Source organism: Aulostomus chinensis, chromosome 10 (genome assembly GCF_037954235.1).
Source record: "Aulostomus chinensis isolate RoL2024-O1b breed Wild chromosome 10, RoL_Achi_v1.0, whole genome shotgun sequence".
Taxonomy (NCBI): domain Eukaryota; kingdom Metazoa; phylum Chordata; class Actinopteri; order Syngnathiformes; family Aulostomidae; genus Aulostomus; species Aulostomus chinensis.
In genome coordinates, this window is record NC_141329.1 from 13850395 (window position 1) to 13856168 (window position 5774).

General features: G+C 41.3%; 1 pseudogene across 1 annotated transcript; it reads right to left on the reverse strand.

Moving 5' to 3' along the window:
* Window positions 1-2664: 2664 nt before the first annotated feature.
* Window positions 2665-5483, reverse strand: LOC147254467 (uncharacterized; annotated as a pseudogene). The gene is made up of 6 exons (XR_015118052.1): window positions 5294-5483; window positions 4727-4847; window positions 4203-4443; window positions 3941-4088; window positions 3536-3645; window positions 2665-3136 (listed from the first exon to the last, which is right to left on the reverse strand). The product of XR_015118052.1 is annotated as an uncharacterized LOC147254467 (transcript).
* Window positions 5484-5774: the final 291 nt, after the last annotated feature.

The window sequence follows — 5774 nt, forward strand, 5'->3', positions numbered from 1 at the left end:
ACAAAATAATTATTGAACTGCCAAGGGTCCTGGCGGGCGTCAACCCTATTCCTTTTTTCTTCAAAAAGGCAGTATACCCAACAGAAACCTCTTCTGACTCCACAAAATTGAAATTTTCCTTAATCACATTGTCCTGCTGTAAGTTGTCTACCGTCGTCAAGTCTCCCCGTCTCAAGTTTCCCCGTCTCCAAGGGTTCTGGCGGGCACTATCCCTATCCCAGCGGCTGCTACACCTTCTCCGCCGCCACGGGTCCTGGCGGGCGTCACCCCTATTCCGGTGCCGAGGGTCCTGGCTGGCGCTACTCTTGCTCCACCGCCGAGGGTCCTGGCGGGCATCACTCCTGTTCCGGCGACGAGGGTCCTGGCTGGCACTGTTCCCGCTCCGAGGGTCCGAGTGGACGCCTCTCCTGTTCTCGGTCCAAGGGTCCGAGTGGATGCCTCTCCTGTTCTCACTCCGAGTGGACGCCTCTCCTGTTCTCGGTCCAAGGGTCCGAGTGAACGCCTCTCCTGTTCTTGCTCCAAGGGTCCGAGTGGACGCCTCTCCTGTTCTCGGTCCGAGTGGACGCCTCTCTTGTTCTCGCTCCAAGGGTCCGAATGGACGCCTCTCCTGTTCTCGCTCCGAGTGGACGCCTCTCCTGTTCTCGGTCCAAGGGTCCGAGTGGACGCCCCTCCTGTTCTCGCTCCAAGGGTCCGAGTGGACGCCTCTCCTGTTCTCGCTCCAAGGGTACGAGTGGACGCCTCTCTTGTTCTCGCTCCAAGGGTCCGAGTGGACGCCTCTCCTGTTCTCGCTCCGAGTGGACGCCTCTCCTGTTCTCGGTCCGAGTGGACGCCTCTCTTGCGATCATCTCTGTTATACATTAAGTATAAGCAAAACTTTTGCTGTATTCTAATTGGCATGCAACAATATACCATCGTCATCAGCAGTTTCGCAGTCCTAAGGCCCCAACAAGTGACCAGCTATTTTTATTTAAAAAATATCTGTACTGAAGATCAGATTTGTGTATTCTACAATCCTACAATTTCATTTAGCAGACGCTTTTGTCCAAAGCGACGTACAACACAAGCAAGAATTCAGACTTAATATATGATGATGATGATGTATAATGAATGAAATAAAAAAATACCGTATCCAAGTCTCTCATGATATTCCTTATTTTTAGTCCTGCAGCTCCTCCTTTCTTTCTGAAGATGGTCATCAGCCGCATACAGTGATGATCCAGCTGTTGCATGAATTTTGATCTCAGTGGGACAGTGGTGATGCGAGTAAACTCCGCTTCCACCGACAGACATTTAACAATATTTATAAAAATAGCAACAGGACATAGGTCAATTAAAACAAAACAGAAAAACTGGACCAACGACATGTTCTTGTGAGATCTTAAGATAAAAATTTGTCCCATAACCAGGTAGTGTGATTCTAAGTTAATGCAATTTTTATCTACAACATGGAAATCCATTTGTTATTTTTACTAAGGTTTTTAACACATTGGATTCTGTAGCTTAGTTACATTGACCACCACATACTTACTGCAACAAATTTGACAGTTTTTTGGGGGGGAAGTTACATTATATGAATATAGACGGTTCAGCATAGTTTCTTTTGATATCAAATAGATTTTTATCATAGAAAAAAGACAACAGTGTCCAATTTCCCTCTTTAAATATTGGCATTATGATTTACTCATCTGAAAGTAAACAAAAATGTCTATGTTGTGAGTAAACATGCACTTAAGGACATCATTTTATGATTGAATCATCTGTTGTTGCAGGCCTCTAAAGATTCCTTTTGTCATCCCTTTCCCCTTAAAAATGTATTAAACTGACCTGCTCAGAGAAGAGAGCTGGCCACCTTCTTTTGAACTCAGCAATGAAAGGCTTTTCTGCAATCACCTCATGTCTCCTGTCAGCAAATGTCCTCTCCATTTTCTCCTCAACCACCTGATGGTTGTTGATCTTTCTCACTTCAGACAATATATTGGAAAAAATGCTGATCTAAAAAGGAGTTGAAAAAATAATAAAACGCGATATTTTTGCTTGAATTAAGCAAAAAAATAAAATCTGCCAGGGGAACAAGTGAAAATTGTCTCAACGAGATTTCTTGAAATAAGACATAATTTCTTAGACTGACATGACTTAAAAGGACTTAAAATAAGTTTTAATAACTCAATTTTAGTTATATTTCAATTGGATAGTAAGATTTTTCTTTCTCACAATAAGGTTGTGATGCTTGAAAGTAGTGTTTTTCTCAAAGTCAGCCTGTATTTTGGTACCATTCTTTTCATTTCAAGTGTATTTCACTTATTTTGAGTCTTATATTTGAGAAATTGTTCCAGATTTAAGAAAGCCATCTACTTGAAGTGAGATGAGAAAGAGGCATTTTGAGACAGAAATATCTTTAAATTAGTATAAAAGACTACAATTAGGGTTTTTGAGTCATAATTATTCGCAATATTTTTCTCAATTCAAGACATTACCAGCTCCAAATAAGGCAAGTAAATGAGAATTAGTTATTGACCTCAGGAAAATGCTGTCTTTCGAATAAATGTTGAATGCAAGACTGTTTGCACTGGCATGTTTTTTGTAGGGGGAACTCTTTACGGCTCACTGTATACATAACATTATATCACAAAAAAATATTATTTTCAAAACGTATACAAAGCTTACACAAAAAATATACAAATCACACAAACACTTGCTCAGCCTGTAACAATTGCCAAGTGCTTAAAACTGAAAAGGTCTCACAAACTTCTGACCAACTTGTCCACCATTGGGTGTGGATAGCAGCCTCAGGGAAGAAGTGGAGGCCATTTTGCATACCACAAGCCTACTGGCCAATAAAAGCCTTCCACTCAGCCATGCTTTTTTTGTACAATGATGTGAGATCTCTCTCATGAATGTTGTCCAGTAGGACCTCTGTTTGAATGAGTGACAGCAGAGTTGCAACACACTTTGGGTACGTCAGATGTAGGGTGTAAGAGTATGCCATCAGGTATAAAGCACCCTGGGTGACCTTGTCCTTGGGAAAGGTAGTTATCGGTATATCTCCTACCGCTAGAAGGCAGTTAGACAAACTAACAATCAGGACAGGGCAAGTGAGAGTGTGCTTCCTCAAGCAGGAATTGGGGTCTTCTTTTTCCTAAAACACATAAGACATGCTTCCGTCAGGACAATAGTTATATTTCTCTGGAACCTCGGCCTTAAGGCAAAGAGATTGGTTGCAATCAAAGAAATAATAAAGGTTACAGCATAGAGAAAGCTATATCTTAACTTTTTAACCAAACCAAATGCAAAAGAAAAGGAAGGAAAAGCATATAACAAGGTGTTACGGCCTGAATATGAGGACAACAAATAAACAAACAATGAGAACAAAAAAAAGGATTTATTTCAAGGTTCAAAACCAAAACTCTTCTATGGTTGGATCAGGATCCACTATACCTTTCTTCTGAACTCATTTGGAGCAGGCAGAGGATACACCTTCAGTTTTAACTTTTAAATAATGCAGCCAAAATGGTCCCGTATATGTTGCATTGCTCACCTCAAGGACATGCACCAGAGCCTGACTTGGATCCCTTACTTTCTTCTGAGGACCAGACACAGAGGGGAACAGAGATGGCAGCATGTGCAGAATTTCAACAGCCTGTTGCACTGTTGAAGAAAACATTCAGTACTTAAACACTTGAACAAAATGCACAATTACTGAGGAAAATGTCCCCATCTTTGGCTTGCCCCTAACTAGGCGGACAATATCAACCTAATTCTACTATATCAGTAAGACTCTTCACCCAGTTCAAGGAAGAATAGAAAATTGAATTGAGTTGGGAGAGGATTGCGGGGGACAGAGAAAATTGATGATAAAGGACTAGACACAAATACAAGAACTTGATAGTGAACAAGCCATCACCCTCACTGGGATCACATAAGTAAAAAACATCATTTTTACCTTTGTCCATTCCCATTGGTGGTTTCTGCATCTTTTTGGACACACCAAAAAACTGCACCTTCTGGCAGAAGTCCTGCCATCTTTCCTTTAATTCACTGATGAAGTTGCAGTTTCTCATGTCCAAAATGCATCGAAGCTCCTCCATCACCTATAAAATATTAAACTGACATATGAATAAATGATTCTAGATGTGGAAATTCAAATCTAACACATTGAGTGCGTAATACTGTGTATCAACTATGCACAGTCAATAATGACTTACATGTCCAATGTCTTCAAAACAGATGATAGGCTTCGAGAATCTTTTCAGGTCTGTCCTCCTCACGAAGGGTAACTGAGTCAACCAATGCTCCTCTGGATGTAAATTCCAAATCCAGAAGCAGAGAAACATCCTGGTAGTTTGGATTTTTTTCTTTCAAACAAAGCCTGTAGCGCCTTGTAGTGCTTGGCCAAGGTGGCTTGACTGTCCGCATCTGGACTGGCACTATCAGCAGGCTTGATAGCTGTAAGGCACAAAGTAAGATACTGTCATTGAGATGCTTTCACATTACAAATAAATGTCATCCATTCATACTGTACAACTGGTAAATCTTTTTTTGTTCCATTCAGCGGTGATCATTATGTTATGATCATTCATATATCAGTTTTTCAACCAGAATTTATATACAAATTCTCTTATTTATTGGCTAATACAATCAATCACATTGAATTACATGTAGGTGCACAAACACGGTCTAACAAGACACTCACACCCCACAGAGCGAAGGGGCAGACAGATATACTCACATTCAGGACTGGAGGCAAGACTGGTCACTTCTTCAGGCAGACACTGGGAGTTTTTCTCTCCTATAGGTTGAGTGGCGTTTGAGCGTGAGACAGGAGCTGTCTGCATGCAGCATACATTGCGCTGTAAAAATCATCCGATCATGTTTCAAAATTAAAACAGAATTTCTTACCTGAAAAATGGCAAAAAAAAGATTCAAAGATTAAATTAAAAAAATCAAGTCCATTCGAGTCATCTGTCTCAAGTCATGAAGACCAAGTCAAAGTCAAGTCTTTTGTCAGTGTTGGTCAAGCAAGTCTCAAGTCCTCAAATCATGTGACTTGAGTCTCCCACCTCTGCCTACGTTTAAAAGTAATACATTACCCCTTAAAACTGATAAGGCGACATCTCCAATCCCTTCATGTTGATGGCTAAGCTAGCTGGTTCGTTAAGCTAGCTGGTTCGCTTAGCTACGTTTAGTTTGCGTACAGGATGTTCCCTGTAATGTTACAAAAATATAGACATAAATGACGACGTATATAGCGACGTAAACTCAGACTGGGGACGCAGGACATAGCGTTGTTACTTACTTGAGGAAGAACTCATCCAATTCAGTGTGGGATTGATGGCTGCTCAAGTGAGTACCGGGTGTATAACTCTTATTACTATCACGTAAAGCGAACGCACGCGCATTATCTTCTCCAAGTTCAAGAAACCGAGGAGGACGGATCATCTGGCCAGTGTTTACTAGAGGCACAGGAGAGGACAGCCACAACCAACCGGACTGATGATAATAATTCTGCAGTTGAGGTTGATGGGACACGTTCTCCATTGACTGTGGACAATGTCCTTAAGACCTGTGATTGAGAAGACACATTTATTATGGGGGAGACTTCAATTGCACTGAGGATGGCATGGATCATAATCACATGGAGCCTCACATGTAGCCTTCTTGTGGAAAATTAGTTGAAACTGTAAAGTTACACAATCTTGCAGATATTTGGAGAAACTTTCATTTAACTTGGAGACAGTTCACATGGGTCCACTCCTATAATAACAGGCTGTCATTGG